The 18,342-nt window shown below is 39.6% G+C and overlaps 1 protein-coding gene across 2 annotated transcripts in view; it reads right to left on the bottom strand.

Moving 5' to 3' along the window:
* The window catches only part of LOC131993009 (ADAMTS-like protein 3), a 296,438-nt gene that overhangs the window by 209,719 nt on the left and 68,377 nt on the right, over nucleotides 1-18,342 (bottom strand). The gene's annotated exons all lie outside the window — the stretch shown is intronic.

Raw genomic sequence — 18,342 nt, forward strand, 5'->3', positions numbered from 1 at the left:
AGTGTGTGTGTCCAGGCTACTTGAATTGTGTGTGAGAGATGATCTACTATTAAGATTAGCAGGAGTTGTGTCTCCTGCAGGCTTTTAGAGCCACTTAGAGACAGACACAGCAGAAGTGCCACTGGTATGTGTTTCCCTGAGGAGCGTCTGGGGCTGGACCACTTCAATCAATCATCACACTTTATCTGTATAGCACTTTTCATACAATAGAAATGTAACACAAAGTCCTTCACATAAAAAAGGAGAAAAATAATATTAATAATAAATAATAATACAAAATGAAAAACAAAAGTAAATAATAACAATAAAAAGTAAAAAGACAGCTAGATTAAAATATATGTGTATATATATATATATATATATATATATATATATATATATATGTGTGTGTGTATATATATATATATATATATATATATATATATATATATGTGTGTGTGTGTATATGTGTGTCTGGGTTCTTATGGGTTAAAAACTTGAGGAACAAATGCCTCATATATGCCATTCACTTGTTAAAGCCAGAGGAAGTTTCTTTGAATAAAGCAAAGTCTAAGCAAGATAAACCCAAATACCCGATAATTATAGTTAAAATGGGTTCTGATAAGTGACTCTTTATATAACGCCCCATCCGGCGGCCAAGCAGGATGGGGCGTTCGTTTCTTATACTTTCATCACTTACCATAGTAACCTCTTCACTCTGTCTCTCCCTCTCTCACCCTCTTATTCAAATCTGTTTTACTGGCATGACCAGAATATGTACATTATGTCCAAAATGTTTAAAATGCACATACACAGTTACTATATACTATATGCATACTACGATAAAAAATATAAGGTAGAATTGAATCGATATCATGTTGTTTTTGTTTCTGTTGGTGTACAAGCATTTGTCATTCGTGTAATTATCATTATTATGGCAAATTAAAAAGTAGCATCCATCAGCAACCTGTGTGCCACTGCAAAATCCTCACATTCACATTATTTTTATGTGCTGCCCAGGTATATTAGGGCCACCTTCACTTTCAGTTTTTGTCCGTCTGCAAAATGACACCAACTACAAACACTGAATGAATTATCCCCCCTCACTCTATCACACATGATCTGCAGCAAAACAGAGTGATAAGGATGTTTTGTAGAATTGATAGAAGACACAGACGCATCGCAATATGACAACGTGGTTAACATAATATTATGTTTGAACTATCGGAGTCTCTAGAGTCTGACTGTGCGCAAGCCAAAGCCGTTCACATGAAGGCCATCAGTAGTGCTGTTTACTCGAAAGTACTATTTTCTTCTTGGTCAAGACATGACATAGCTGACTTATGCTACCTATACACCAGAGGACTTTGAAATGATTTGGAAAGACTCCTGGAAGACTATCAGCTCACACCTGCTCACATCTAAAGACAAGTGTTTGGAGTTTTTAGTCACAGCCTAGTCTCACACTGAGATTCTACAAAGACTGTCAATCTTTTAGGTTAACTATTCACAAGACTACAACTAGATTCTTTTAGCATTTTTTCCCTGCCATGCAATTTTTACCCCATCATGCTCTAAGTAAAAACTTACAAAATGGAGGAGAAGCAGCTTTCGTCTCCAGCTGCTCTAGTGTGTGCAGTGGTTTGTGTTGAAAAAAACACAAAACAATAAAAAGATGAATAGACGCCACAAAATGCCCCTCACAAAGCTGAAAAAGGGTTTCTGTTTTTCTGACATGAAAAGTTGACTATTTTACAGTAAACAAAATAGATATTAGGAAGAATAAAGGAAAGGACCATTTAGAAATTAAATCATGATATACATTTATGGCCTATTTAATTATGTGTTTAATTGAATAGTTATATTCAAACACATTTGACATGATCGCAAACCAAAGACTAGGAAAAGACTGATATGAAACAGCGCCGATTACTACCTTAAACCTAACGATGGAGATGACGGGAGCGCTGTGACTCCAGTAAAACTCCAAGATTTACTAAAGACTTTCAGTTTTTAGTGTGGGACTGTGGAAATTGTTTGGTGTTATTTGGAATAATATTAAGTATTTAAGTACCGGGATAAAGCAATCAAATTTTACATTGCTGCTTTTTATTTTCTTTGTAAAACAGCAATAACTCATTTTTGACTACTGGGGGCAGCGGAAACAAGCTGTAAGCAACAACAAATAGTGATGGTCCGCTGACACTTGAAGCTCCGACACATGCGCGGTAGCTCATGAAGCAAACGTCCCGAAGCACTGTGCCGAGGCGTGGTTTGGTCACGTGACTCGTGACGTTCGAAGCAGCAAAGTGCTTCGAACATCACCGAATCACCAACAGTGGAAGTGAACCGCTACCTCGCTGATCCTCCACTAGAAAGAACTTCAGAACTGCTCACATACTGGGCAAACCACAAAAATGTATATCCCAATCTTTTTCAAGTTGCTAAACATTTCTTATGCACCCCAGCCTCATCCGTGCCGTGTGAACAGGTTATTTCCAAGGCTGGGGAAATTGTATTGAAAAGAAGAAACCGCTTGAATTCCAAAACTGTGGAAAAACTGTTGTTTCTAAATAAAAATTCATAACAAGTTACACAAGCACAGTCACTGCCCTGTTTTTCAAGCACAATCTCTTTCCCCACCCACCCACCCACCCATGAACCTCTTTACCAATGAACCCCAAAACATTATTTGCCAAATTCCATAATATAATCTGTATTTGCACCAGCCCCATGTGAAAAGGGACCTCAGGCCGGATTCGAACCCGAGTCCGCCGCAGCACTCAACCTTAGAGGTACGCGCTCTACCGGTGTGAGCCACCGGGACGCCTTATAAAACATCATTGTTGTTGTATTCAGTCGTGTAGTTGAGAACAAATGCATGAACCAATCAATGACACGTCTCGATTGCACTTCATTTTATTGGCCACTAGATGTCCTACTGGAGCACTGTGTGTCATTGAAGCTTCGAGTAATGAACCATGTTTTGTATAAAGTGTCGAAGCTTCAACAAAGCCTCGATCAGCCATCACTAACAACAAATCCAGCAGACACAGAGCAATATTAGCATCAATGCAGGTCCAATGCTTACTCCCCTTATAGCTATGTTTTGGTCTCCACCAACTCCTGAGGGAAACATCTGTCTTTTTAGCTGCTAACTGCTCCGCTATGTTCGCTAGTGTCTGTCACACTCTGACCTGAGTGAAGGTAGTTTGTCAGAAAGGCTGACTGGAAAAAGTCGATGGCAGGTAGCGAAACAAAGTCGAGTTGGTGTAAAAATGAAATAGTTTTATTGTCTTTTTTGAGACAAATCAAAATAAAAAGAAAAGCGGCAGGAAAAAGATATTTATAATTTTCTGATCAGCAACTTCATGATGTCTGCACAGCACCACAGCCCTTCTCTAACTGCCCAGCAGTGCAGCTCTCTCACCATTTACAGACTAGGCCCCTCCCACTGGACTACACCATCTTTAATGGATTCAATTAAGTACTCAATTCAACCCCACAGGCTGTTTCCTCCTCAGGAACCCATACAAAGTCATCATACGTTTACTAAACACACATCAAAGAATCATCAAATCATTCACATAATATCCAGACCAAGGAAGATATCTATAACCACATTTGAACACCCCCATCAGTTGGTTTGGTGCAGTGGGAGCCTGCTGGGTCCCTCCCACTGCACCAAGCACTACAAAAGCCAGCCAAACACCATGCTCAGGTCCTTTGCCACTGACCAGAACCAGGAAGTGCTGTGGTGAGAAAAGAAACAGACAATTATGTTCAATATTTAAACAATAAAAAGGTAACCCAAAACTGTGTTTGTGTGTTATAATAACATGTTAAATGGAGTTTAGTGTGTGCACCCATAGACATGTATATACATAGACGCAGCATTGGCTGCTGTGACGCAAGAAATTCGTCCGCCATCTTGGAGTGGTGATCTGCTCCCCTCAGTGTAATGCTACCTATACACCAGAAGACTTTGAAAAGATTTGGAAAGACTCCTGCAAAACTATCAGCTCACATCTGCTCACATCTAAAGACAACTGTTGAGTTTTTATTCCCAGCCTAGTCTCAGACTGAGATTCTACAAAGACTGTGAATCTTGCAGGATCACTATTTACAAGACTACAACTAGATTTCCTTTAGCATTTTTTACCTACCATGCAATTTTTGTGTGTGCAGTGGTTTGTGTTGAAAAAAACAACAACAAAGAAGAGGAGAAGACGGCACAAAATGCCCCTCACAAAGCTGAAAAGGGATTTCTGTTTTTCTGACATGAAAAGTTGACTATTTTACAGTAAAATAGATATAAGGAAGAATAAAGGAAAGGAAACTGTAGAAAAGAATTCATGATATACATTTATGTCCTATTTAATTATTTGTTTAATTGAATAATTATACTTATCAGCTCTATCAACTTTCATTTAGTTAATCACACATTCATCATCAATTATTTATTACTTATTTATGTATACATTTATTTATACATTTTAACTGGGTCTGCTTACTGTTCTCTTTACTAAGAAACAGCGCCCCCAAAATCCCGCTTGTGGCCATAAATATATTACATCTCTATATTTGTATTTAGGATTGAGTTTTCTGACATTATTGTGATGTTACTTTTTCCTGTCGAAGTGGTTTTACTGCCGGTCTGGACCCGCTCATCTATTGGTTGTTGATTGTGTTACGTCACTGCGACTTGCGATCATATCAAACACGTTTGATATGATCGCAAACCCAAGACTAGGAAAAGACTGACAAGAAACAGCGCCGATTACTACCTTACACTTAACGATCGGGATGACGGGAGCGCGCTGTGACTCCAGTAAGACTCCTAGATTTACTAAAGACTTTCAGTTTTTAGTCTGGGACTGTGAAAATCGTTTGGTGTAAGCCCAGCATAATTCGTTTGGCAGGAGCAATGAACTGCACATTTAATTAATCTTACCTCACTGAATACCACTGATTTTCACGCATTTCTTGTCATAAGTGCAGCTATGATTAAGGACACATGTTTTGGCGTGCTTTATCATTCATATTTGGCTTAACAGTAATAGAATATTCTTATATGCTATAAATGACCAGACGTACGAGATCAAAACTGGGAACATAATCCCAGAGAAGGGGGAAAAAACGGTCAGCTATGTCTCGTCAGCCCAGTGAGCAGTTAGCGTTCATTGCTTCGTCTATGATATAAGATGTTTATGTGTGCACCCACCAAACTAGCAGTAGCATGCTACCTGGCTAACATGTGGCATGTGAAATGGATGGGGGTGTGGGGTGGCAGGGGAAACTTTCACAATATCGGTCTGCTTTCTCTTTGTTTTTTTAATTATTGTTTTATTGAAAATAACAGTTCCAGCCCATTCTCTCAAATATTTTCCATAGTTATTATGAGTGAGTATAACGCATAATAGTTGCACCAAGGGTGGGAGTGTAGCTGCAGTCAGAGACAGTTATACAGTTTAAGTTAATTTTATACTTTGAGTCAACAATTAAATAATTTACTTTAAAAGGAGGGCTACACGGTGGTGTGGTTAGCGCTCTCGCCTCACAGCTAGAGGGTCGCCGGTTCGCCTCCCGCCTGCGGCTCGTCTGTGTGGAGTTTGCATGTTCTCCCCGTGTCAGCGTGGGTTCTCACCGGGTACTCCGGCTTCCTCCCACAGTCCAAAAAACATGCACTTAGGTTTAATTGGTGACTCTAAATTGCCCATAGGTGTGAATAAGAGTGTGATTGTCTGTCTCTATGTGTCAGCCCTGCGATAGTCTGGCGTCCTGTCCAGGGTGTACCCCGCCTCTCGCCCAATGACAGCTGGGATAGGCTCCAGCCCCCCGCGACCCGATTGCGGTTAATGGTAATGAATGAATGAACTTTAAAAGGATCATATTTTTAAAAGGATCAAATATATTTTAAGTTCATGCACAGACAGGGAAAGATGTGTATTCCATAGCGGAACTAATGTTGTTATGTTGTATAGGGGTGGGGCATTATTTAGACGCACTCTACACAGCACACGAGTAACAGCGCACCTTGCATGTTAATTAGAAGATGATGATAAGAAGATGCTGAATAACAATACAAAGAGTGAATAAGACCCGACTTGAAGTTTCCTTTCTTACTCCCTTTTGAGTTAATGCGGCCAATGAGGTATGTTTACGTTATGTTTACGTTATGTACACATGTTTAAGATGCTCACGGAGTAACGTGGTGCGCTAATTGCGTTTCAATTTATGTAAAATGTAAACAAAGCATATTATTACTTTATTAAGTAAATCGAGTACATTATGTAAGGTATTTTTATGTTTGGAAGATATTTCTTGAATGTTATTCTCTATGGAAAATGCTTTGTATTATATGGAAAATGTTTTGTATTATATGACACTCACTTTATGATTTGTTTATTTAATTTATCTAGTTCTCACGGCATGACGGCGATGTGCAAATAAATGCCCGTGCATAAAAGGAACGACTTGTGTTCGTGATTTCAACTGAGGGAGTAACAGGGAGGGAGGGACCCTGAACTTTCCCATATGATGGTCACGTTGTAACTATTTCACTTCCAGTATGTATGTGCATTTATTTACTTTTTAGCCCTAAACCTAGAGAAGGTATTGTAGCATAAATTTGTGGAAATTGCATTTTTTTTTTACAACAGTGAACCTTACGATGTCCTGCTGCTGGTACACTGTAAAAATGTCCCGTTGTTTTTACAGAAAAAAACTGGCAGCTGTGGTTACCAGAATATTTCCGTAAAAAATACAGTACATATGTCAACATCTTTACAGAACAACTTGTAAATTTTACATCCTAAAACTGTAGTAATTTGAAAAAAAAAAACATTTTAAAGTTGTAGATTATACCATCCTTTACTGCTAATTTAACAGGATGATGCTGCTTTTATACTAATTATTTATGCAAAATTTACATGCAGATTTTGCTTATTGTGCATTGAATACCAGTAAATGAACATTCAGTTATTTATTGTACACTGAATACCAGTAAAATGTACAAGTCGTTCTGTAAAGTTGTTCACACTTGTACTGTATTTTATGCAGAATTATTCTAGTAACCACAGCTGCCATTTTTTTTCTGTAAAAGCAACAGAATTTTTTTACAGTGTAGTCACTATTTGTAGAAACGCTTCTGTGCGTATCATTTGATTTTGGTGTATGTATTGCACTTAATTTGAAAGTGTAAAGTCATGCTATTTGTACACAGATTTGTGAGACAAGGTTGTGAGTTCTGAAGTTTATTAGTTTTCAACTTTTTATTAGTGCTGGATACTAAAGTAATTTGCTCAACCATTTATATTGTCTTCTGATGCCAACAGATGATCTGTTCTGAAGGGTGCAGCCAGAAGGACTGGTTATTTGGATGGAAACCGGTCTGCAGTCAGTTCATGTTACTCTCTGCTCCATTCTGAAGCAGAGATGCACTGGAAATGTATCACTTTCAGTGCATCTTCAAACAGCCTGTCCCTCAGCAGCACAGACTTGTGGTATTTTTTTTTTTTTTTTTTACATGCTTCAAATATACTCTGTCTCTCTCTGTCTCTGTCTCTCAATTCAATTCAATTGGCTTTATTGGCATGACGTTACACTGTACATATTCCCAAAGCAAGCGTCAGAAGTTTAAAAAAAAACAGCAAGGAAAGCAATGTTTACAATAAATTAATTATAATTCTATCATCAATCTCTGTCTCTCTGTCTCTCTCTCTCTCTCTCTCTCTCTCTCTCTCTCTCTCTCTCTCTCACTCTCTCTCTCTCTCTCTCTCTCTCTCTCTCTCAATTCAATTGGCTTTATTGGCATGACGTAACAATGTATATATTGCCAAAGCAAGCATCAGAAAAAAAGATAAGATAAGGAAAGCAAAATTTACAATAAATTATTATATTCTATTATTCATTTTAAAAGAAAAGAAAAACTAATAATAAAAGAAAGCAATATTTACAATCATTGAATTACAATCAATATATAATTTATACAATCTAACTGTCCCAGCAAAAAAAGAAGAAAAAATAAAATTTAAAATAAAAACCTCTCTCTCTCTCTCTCTCTCTCTCTCTCTCTCTCTCTCTCTGTGTCATGGTTAAGAAATGTTTCGATTTAGGCTGAAAAACTATTTGGTTAGTTAGGAAAAGACAATGCTCTAAAACAACTACTGGGTTAAGGACCCTTTATCAAGGTTAAAGGACGAACTACTTGGTTTAGGTTCGGAATCAACTGTCAGAAACGGGAAAAAACGGCAGTCTGCATATTCATACTCTGACCAGCCCAATGCCTGCTTGTTAGAGAATGAATGAACTGATTAACCTTTTACCTCTCGCATAATTACTCACACTCCAGCACTTAGCCCTAGCCTAAACAGATCCCAAGTGCAACCCCTCCACCACCACACACAGCACACAGCAATGTGCTCAAAGTCTGACTCCCACGACCCATATGTCTGAACATAACAATCTAAGATAAACATCTTTCAATGTCTGACACAAACACAGGTGCACAAGTGTAATGTGTTCATGGTGCTTGTGGCAATTAATTTAACCCAGAAATGGTATGACTTTGTTACTTTGTGGTATGACATGGCATTTTTTATTTGCAACTTTTGTTTTATGAGAGGCTGATGGAAAAATAAGCACACCAAAGAAAGCTCATAGTGCAAGAGTATTATGAAAACATGGATGAAGAGAACTGATAAGGTAGACAAACATCCAATGTGTACAGCTGATTGTCTTGCCAACAGACAAAAAGACACCTAATATCCCCAGTACATGAAAATTTGATATCACGGTTATTGTGACCAAAATTATCACAGTATTGTTAAATGTGTTCCAAATGTTCTGAACACACACACTGAAATCTTTTAACCAAGTTTTATTTAAAAAAATAATACTTTTCTTTAAATTCACTGCTCAAGACTAGATCTCGTCTAACAGATTCAAGAACTGGTACAGAAAAAAAACTAACTGTTTTATGTACCTTAAGTAGAAATCAAATATGCATATGAAAGCAACACCACCATTTTAAACAAAGTAAAAGTGGATGTATACAATACCTTTCATAGTGCAGTCTTGTGTTACGGAATGAGATGGGAGGAGACGATAGTGACATGTAACAGAGCTGCCACAGTGCTAACAGCAGGGCAGGAATTTCATGAGGGCTGCCCTCGCAATTTGGCCACGTGCCCTTTCAAAAAATATCTGCCCTGAGGCCACGGTGGCCTTGACGCCCACTGCCCCAGTTGGTTTTCTAGTCTGCCTCTTTCCTGTCAACACAGCTTTGACACCTGCGTCTTTAGAGAAAAAAAACGTCTTTTGATGACATCCATCATCAGTGGTGGGTTTGATTCGAACCTGGCATGAACTGCTCTGACGGGCTATAATGGCAGTTTGACACAAATCTATCACCGGCCAAGCAAGGAGACTTCATCATACACACTCTAATCTGTACCGCCATAGTCTAATGTGCTGCGCTAACGTCACACTTAAAGCTACTGAAAGTATATCTACACTATTCATAACAAAAAGTTATTTGGCGTTGTGTTGCCGTTGCCTCAGCAGAGTGTCTGTCACCCATCAGTCAGTCCTCCTCTAAGACATGCGGGCATTCACACACTTACACACACACACTGAATATACAGAGCTGCCGTGCCTACTAGTGATGTGTCAGTCGCTGATGAGCCGGTTTTAAAGAGCCGGCTCTTTTTTTTAATAGACGATGGGAGCCAACTCTCGTTAGGAAAAGTACCTACAGGTTCTGCAGACGCACAGAGAGGAGAGAGAGGAGTGAAGAGGAGAGAGGAGTGTGGTGCAAAGATAAGTGAAAGTTGAAAAAGAAGTAGCATTTGGATGCATTTTGACACTTGTGACAACATGAAAGCACAGTGTAGGATTTGTAAAGTGTCTCTCCTATCTAGCAGGGTCCACTAATAACTAACAGGCATTTGAGAACTGAACATCCAACAGTTGAGTTGGAAGAAAAAAGGCAGGCTAGCATGTTGCTTCTGCCACTACTCCACCTCTTGCTCCTGACATTAAAATGTCAATAGCTGTTCCTTATTAAATTTTATGCTTAGGTTTTTAAAGGCACTTTCTATGTGCTTTGTGTAACAGAGTGGTTCTTCAAGCAAGTTAGGGAGTTAACAATGGATTTTACAACTGTAAATGCAATTGGCTACAGCAATTTATTGAAATTTAAGTGATATATGTGTTCAAATACAAATCACAAGTCTAAACAGCGCTCAATCTGGCTGAATTATAAAAGGTATAAGTGGTAAAAATTAAGAGCCATTTGGGAGCCGAAAGAGCCAGCTCTTCTTGGTGAGCTGAGAAAAATGATACAGCTCACTAAAAAGAGCCCAAAATCACTAGTGCCTACCTGTCTGTATCAGTCCCCTCCCCACATGATTGCTCCATGTCTCAGCGTCTCCGTGAGCGCGCGCCGAACTAAATACTATCAACCTGCCCGGGCCCTCAGAGGTCCAAATGCACTGTTGCATACTATGCCTTTCGGTAGCCACAAGCTAACATTAGCTAACAGTTAAAGTTGTTAAAATCACACTAAACTGTGACTTACTATTTTCGATAACTTCCTGGCACTAAATGCATGCAGCTTTCAAAATAAGAGCGCAGTGTGTTAACAGAATCGACCACAGAATTCACAAGAAGACTGTCAACATTAGATGCCTTAAATAAAATATACAAGAACCCTTATTCTCCTTTAAAATAATTCTTAAAATATGCAATGATGGAGATCAGTGTATATGATGGAATAGTGGCATTAGAATCTGCGGGAGACCACCAAATTTGGGCTTTTATTGAAAAAAAAAAAATATCCAGGGGGGTGGGGGGGATGCCCCCAGACCCCCTTAGCCAGCTATTTTTCCACAGTGGCTGGCTGCTCCATGTCCTAGTGGAAAGCATATTGACAGTAATTAAAAATGACAGAGTAGGATAAAAAAGATTCTATAATATGGTATCTCCTGACTGTGAAAAATGTTCTGTGAGGTGTTTGCGCTCATTTAGCTCTCAAAGTGCACTGGATGTTTCTTTACCTGCTTGACTGTTTCGACTGAGACTCCAATCTTCCTCAGAAGTGTCATTACTAGTCCTTAAATTAAATTCATTGTGGACGTGGACTTAAAATCATTGTTGGCCTTTGTGTCCTCAAGTCAAGTGGCCTTGCCCCTAAAATGACAAAATTCCAGGCCAGGCTAACAGTTAGCTCTGTAGCAGTACAGTGTGTATGTGCTTCAGCAGCATGTGTTCACTTAGCTATTTCCGTTTGTTTACAACAAGCACCGGACACTCTGTGCACAGTTAACGAAACCAATTTGTTAACGATCAGCAGTGGAAACCATGTGTACACTTAGCGTGCTGGTTTGTTTACAATAAGGGGTGGACGCTGGGCACTGTTGGTGACGGCAGCCACAGCTATTATGCAGCTGTTTAACAGTGAGGAAATGAAACAGCGTGTCTTTCTCTGAAAGAGGGTGGAGACAGAGAGAAACTCAGAGTTTGTTAAAGAAAACCTACTCGCGACCAGGTTGGGTTCTCCGAGTCAGTTACCGCGGCAATTACGCCAGAGCTGAAGTTACCTCCCTTTCTGGAATGGGAAACAGTGTTTCCCTCATTTCAGGGTTAACATACTCAGAGTTTTCAGATCTGGTGCTTTTGCATTGAAATGAATGGGACGGCCGAAAAAAAATGAGCGAAATAGTGGAGTTTTTTAAACGTCTACTTCTCCGGCATAATTTCACCTAGAGTCTCCATTTAAACTTTAAACAGTAGACACAAGTCTAGTGTATCGGTGTATTAATCCACGTTTCAATAGGTCATATAGTTTTTTATTAATCCCTGTTCAATGACCATGATCATTTTTGGAGAAATTCTGGGATTATAATGGGTGTGTATTGCACGGAATGTTCGTGTCACAGTGTGTGACATCATCGCCAGAGTGTAGAGGGAGAGAAAAAAATGTCAAAAAATAAATTTGAAAACTGCGCTCCAGGCCACAAATTCCACTCTACAGAAATAATTTATACATAGAAACGTAGGAAAATTTGTCTTCTCACTCACAATCCTCTGGTAAAGCTGTCAGAGTTATAGTTTGGGCATAGGACACACAGATGCGCCACCAACACGCACCAACAGCCTCATTGGCTCCCATATTAAAAACGCAGGAAGATTTCTGAAAAAGGGAGATGTAACAGATGTAAAATGTAAATGTTTTTTTTAGATCGCTCTAACAAAGCTATTTTCTAATTTTTCTTAAAAAAACAAACAAACATGTAGACGTTCAGGAAGAACTCAGGACGCTCAAAATGAAGTCGGATCAATAGGTATTATGGTTTTGCCAAAAATGCTTTCTGTTCGAGGCCAGAAATTCTAGTCTGTCCACCTCTGGCTGCTGTCACTGTGCCGGGACATTCAGGTGGCAGTTAATGCTGTTGATTGCTTTGATCTGATTGCCTTTGATCTTTGCTCTGATTGCCTTTGATCTTTGATGTGATTACACTTACAGATACACACACATGCGCGCACACTCCTCACACACACGCACACACACACACACACAGGTAACTTTATGTGATTTTAATTACACACACACACACACACAGGTAAGTATATGCGATTTTCGCTACACACACATGCGCGCGCAATCGCTCACACTTCTCCAGATACACGTTTTACACACACACACACACACACACACACACGTTGAGGTTAAAGGGCATAGTTTGAAATCTCTGAAGAATCTTATCATAGTGTACACACGCCGGCAGTAGCCCCCGTGGCCCTTTCAGAATTTTCCCAGAGGAAATTTTCTAGTTTAATTTACAATTGTGAGTCAAGGATTATGACGTCTACACATCCTTTGAACATACATTAGCTGCCTTAAGGGAATTGCAGGCTACACCAAAGCCAAAGTGCATCCATTCAAAAGTCTATCTACACACTCGCTATGCAGCGACTGAAACCTGCTTCAAATGTTTTCAGGCCAATATAAGTTGTCATTGGGAGCATAGATTTAGGGTGGTAAGGCCCTACTCCTACTCCCTCTTAATTGACTTAGTAGGCTGTTATCATCAAATTGTAAAAATGGTTAAGTAAAAATGACAGGAGCAAACGAGGAAGTCTTCTAACACAGTATAAAGAGCGATAAATTCCATGTAGGAAGGACCTGATCGGTTTGTGTCCCTTGTGGAACCCAAGGTCAACCTTGACTTATTTTAGGTTGTGTTATGGACATACTTATTCTAAGCCGAACCATGTTTTTGTCCTGAATTTAGCCAAATAGTTTTTGTGTTATTTCACATTAACCACTTGATTAAAACTGCCACCATTTTCACAGCATAATAACTCACAAGGGTCAAGCATACAGTACATCCAGCTTATGAGTGACCCCTTTTGACTAGTCATTTGATTACATATTTATACCAAAAATATCACTTTATTATAGACATCTAAAGAAAGTGACATTTTGCCATTGTCTTTAGTGCAGAAAACAGCAAATAACACAATTCTGACCACCTACAAATTATTTCAAAAGCTGATGACTTGCTATTGTGTGAGAGAATTTGTGCTGTTAGTGTGACAGCTGTTTGTTCTGCTACACAGCTCTAATCAAGGTCAGTATGAACAGCATGAGCAGGCTGGCACTGAAAATACAAAGTGGGGTCTGAAAGGGGCATGATTTGTCATCCCAATAGAGGAATATGTCCATACTAGGCCACACATACAGTGACAGCGAGTCAGGTTGTCTTGCTGTGAAGTTACTGAGTCGTAGCAGGGTAGCACGGCGTAGAGCAGTTCCCCTAATTGAGTTTACACACCAGTGGAAGGACTGTGTCCGCACAGCCGTCACCCTGCCAGCCCCCTGCAGAGGCTGGTTCACACTGGATCACTGGCTTACTTCAGAGGAGCCAATACTGGGATAATAATACAAGGAGGGCAACCCCCATCCCAAGGGACAACACACTGTACTGGAGGAGGCAGCTGTTACATAGTGTGGGAGGGATTACTTGTTAGTGCTAGCAGTGCAACTCATGTGCAGCAGGTCAGAAATCAAAGCTTGAGTTTGTTCACACAAGATATGATTTGTTCAGCCCCAGTGGTTGACCAAAAATATTTTAACAGGGGCTCTGAAACATTTCCAAGTTCATATGCACTAGACCAGGGATGGGCAACTGGAGGCCCGGGGGCCGCATACGGCCCACACCCTCACTCGAAGTGGCCTCAGTACAACTACACGCATTTCAGCATGAAATCTTAAAAGTGCGGTGTAAAAATGCACAAAATTACTTCTTGCAATTAATGTTGGTCTGCTGTTCTTGCACTGAAAAAAAAGAAATCACAGTAAATGGTTATTTTTTATTTGATTCAAACCTTTTGTATTCCTATTTATACTGTTATACATGCATTTGAGCATGAAATATGTTAAGTTACTGCACTGTAAACATATTTAAAATTACAGTTTCATCATAGCTGGTTAAGTGCATGGTCCTGTATGTGGCCCTGTGGTAGTGTCGATGAATAACTGTGGCGCCCTCCAGCATTTAAGTTGCCCATCCCTGCATTAGACCATCGATATGATGGCTGGGAAAGATTCAGTCCATCCTCACTGGAAATCCTCTTGCAATCTGCATCTGCTTCAGGTTACCTTGATCTTTGAACAAATAAATGTAGCATTACATATATAGAGAAGCTCAGTATTTGATTGGCAGATGATTGATTTTAAATCAGGTTTATTTAAGGTGCATTCAGAGCTGAACACAACTCACTCCCCCTTCTTTATCCTGGGCTGGTTCTTTGTCCTATTTGAATAATTTGTTACCCACATTTCAAATGGGAATCAATGGACCGCTATCCTGCTAATCAGACTAAACTACCGTTCCTGTTCACTTTATTCATTCAGCCTGACATTGTTCTGATTTCCTGTTGGAAGGGGGAGTTATTTTGTTTGGGCCAAACCAATCTGCAGTCAGGGGCGTCAATTTGAAATTAGACAACCCAGTCAGTCAACATGTAATTCAACAAGCTTTTTCGATTTGCTACAGTCCTCTCACATTGGGAACTAATCTGAATCATACCACCATGGCATTTTGTCGTCCATCATATTTTTTCTCTTAAGCACAATATCAAACATATGAGCTAAGCATGGAAACTATTATTTTGTTGCCTGTCTGTACGGATCAGCACAAATCTCTACATCAGTGTCTAGCCTCTGACACAAGACCTAAGTGGTCGAAATATTCAAAGACTTAAAAAGACCAAGTGTTTCTGCATTAGCAACATTCAGCTTTCTTCACATTGATTGATTTAAGATTTGCTATGACCTTGAATCATCTTACAATAACCTGTAGATCTGTGTCTCTCTTATCCATGTTTGTCACAATTTTTGTAGCCGTATTGCTGTGGCTATGACATATTAGCTATTGTTCATGGATATAAGTAGCCAAGTATTTTTGGGAATTGTATGCCTTTAGAGATCCAATAGTCAAATAGAAAACTAACAAGAGATGGGGAGGGGAACAAAACGATGTCATAAGGGCTGTTTACACTAAATGGGAAATACCCAGACAATACCCGGAAGGAGGCGGGTCTCACTCACTGAAACACCCCTAATTTAAGTACGACAACAACACAAGCCATTTGTAAAAGCCGGCAAAGCAGTGTTCCCAACTTAGCGCCTTAGTTGCTAAATTTAGCGACCTTTCAGACATTACAATCTCTATGTTTATAATCAGCAGAGACTCTGTGCATAATTAGCCATGCTGCTTTCAGCTGCTGACGTGGTGCACAGTTAGCCATGGTGAAAACCATACGTCACCTACAGAGTCTCTAAATCCCTCTGGGGGCTAACTTGTAGTGGAGACACGCAGAGTGAGCGGACTTTAGAGAGGGTGTGGCCTGAGACTTTCCCGGTGGACACTTCTCCCCTAGAGGAAACACGGCTATTGGCGAGTAAATGCCCAGACATTCCCATCTTTACTCCCCCCACACAGCTTGGTTGTTAAGGTGAACTTTATATGTTTATGTTTAAACTTAAGGGGCATTCTGCAAGATTTATCTAAAGGTTAGTTTACTTTTCACAAAGAGTACTCTTCAGTCTGATAACAGTTGTGCAAATAAATGGAATGCATTTATATAGCTCTTTTATCCAAAGTGCTTTACACTACACACTACACTCATTCACACACACATTCATACTGGTGACTGAGGCTACCAGGGCACACTGGTGCCACCTGCCACCAATGGGAATTCATTCACACACGATGAACGCAGCATCAGGAGCAATTTAGGGTTCAGTATCTTGCCCAAGGATACTTCGATATGTAGCTGCCGTGGTCAGGGATCAAACCACCAACCTTCCATTCAGTAGGCGACTGACAACTGAGCCAGAGCTGCCCCAAATAAAAGTGGGCATTGTGAAAAACATAAATAAAACAGAATGTGATTATTTTCTAATCATTTGTGACATATATCAACTAAAACTTGTAAAAAAAATTTAAACGTGTACTATGCAAGTCTCCTAACTAAAAGGACAAAACTAAGCTGCACTTATCCCAAATATTCAACACATATACACCATACACCTACTTAATTTAACCCTGAAAGAATTGGTTCCTGAATTTCTCTCCTGTAAACAGACCTGATGGATTTCCTCATCTTTCCATCAACACATGATAAAACACAGATTATTTTGTTCTTTATCTAATTCAGCATACAAGGCAGACTACTGTAAGATAATCTGTTCTTATTATAGAGGCTGAAAGAGTGGGATGAAAGGCTTTGATCTCATCCTGTCTAAATATACAGGGTCTATTTTGACCTGGAACAGTCCACCAGTGGAGTTTAAAGGCTGTACATACAGAAAGAGATTAAAGTTACATATTAACTGTCAGTTAATCAAGAGTCCTACAATCCTCTTTTTATTAGTAAAATATCTGGCAAAAGGTATATTTTATCAGTTAAATCAACGTGTGACTTGATAAGTAATATCAGACGGTAATTCTCTCTGTGTTCCCTCAATGCTTTCCTTGGAGTATGAGTCTGTAGCTGGGAGCAGTTTTCTGTGTGTTTGTGTTGAGGAAGTGAAGAGTGAAAAAGTAATTCTTAATAAGGGCTGTTTATATCCATGAATGGGCTTTTGTTAACGGGTGATGATTTTAGTGTGTAACCTAAACAGGATTGATACAGCCATGAATGGTAAGCCCAGACTACACAGATGGACTTTTGAGCTACACAAGCAGGAGGAAGAGCTGTTGTAGCTGCTAACTTTAGTAAAGAAAGCGACTGCAATTGGTTGGGCTACAGTAGGTTACATTCCAATGTCTAGTGAAAAAAATCCAGTAAAAAAGGCAAGCTTAAAAAGAGTATAGATGTATCGGAAAGAAACCCACAACTAACGGAAAGAAAACAAAAAGCAGCATCTAGAGCATAGGTCGGCATTAGGCGGCCCGTGGGCCAGATGTGGCCCGCAAGCATGAAACATCTGGCCCGTGAGGTTGTTTGAACTATATTGAACGATAAAGAAAAATAATGAAAATAAAAATATAAAATCGGACTGACAGTCTCAAAAATACTCTTTATTTACAAACTTCATTTTCCAAACAGAAAAATTTCCTCAGTCTAATAATAATGCTTCATCTGGATACGAGGGTGAATACACACATTAGCGATGTGCAGCGTGAACACTCAACATGCAAAAACAAATGAAGTCATTGGACAGAGCCTGGTGCTGAAATTAGCTGAAACTAGTCCACAGGTTGTCTTTCAAACAAAGCACATAGCTAAAACACGACTTCTTTCAAACATGCCAGATATCAAACAGACTGTGAAAAGTAAAACACGAGTTTCAAACATAACGGACTCAAGTTATTTAGGCCTGTCTGTGGTGGCACCAAAAATGTAAACTGATAACAATACAATTGCCCGGTCAAATTGGAGAAAATCTGAACAAAAAAGAACGAAGCAAAAATGCTGAATCCACTCGACCATGGGCTGGAGTGCTCGACGCTCCTGAAACGACAGAGCAGACGTGCTACATTTACTGTATGCTTAGTAAGAATTAGGCCTAGTCTACAACGAGACAGTTCAGATTAGACACAATCCCTTGTTTAGATTACTCACCTAGTGTGAAAAGTGGCATCTCCCGCTTGTCACTATTTTCTGGATATCTGGTGAAATAGACGTCACTTTAATCCTCAGGCAGTTCTCGAGATTTTTGTGCGTCAGTCTATTCCTCTCGTGCGTTTTTATTGCATTCATAGCTGAAAAGGACGACTCACACATGTAGGTGGAGGGGAACATGGTCAGAGTGTAAAGTGCGACTGTCTTGAGGTTGCTGTATTC

Source organism: Centropristis striata, chromosome 2, assembly GCF_030273125.1.
Source record: "Centropristis striata isolate RG_2023a ecotype Rhode Island chromosome 2, C.striata_1.0, whole genome shotgun sequence".
Lineage (NCBI taxonomy): Eukaryota > Metazoa > Chordata > Actinopteri > Perciformes > Serranidae > Centropristis > Centropristis striata.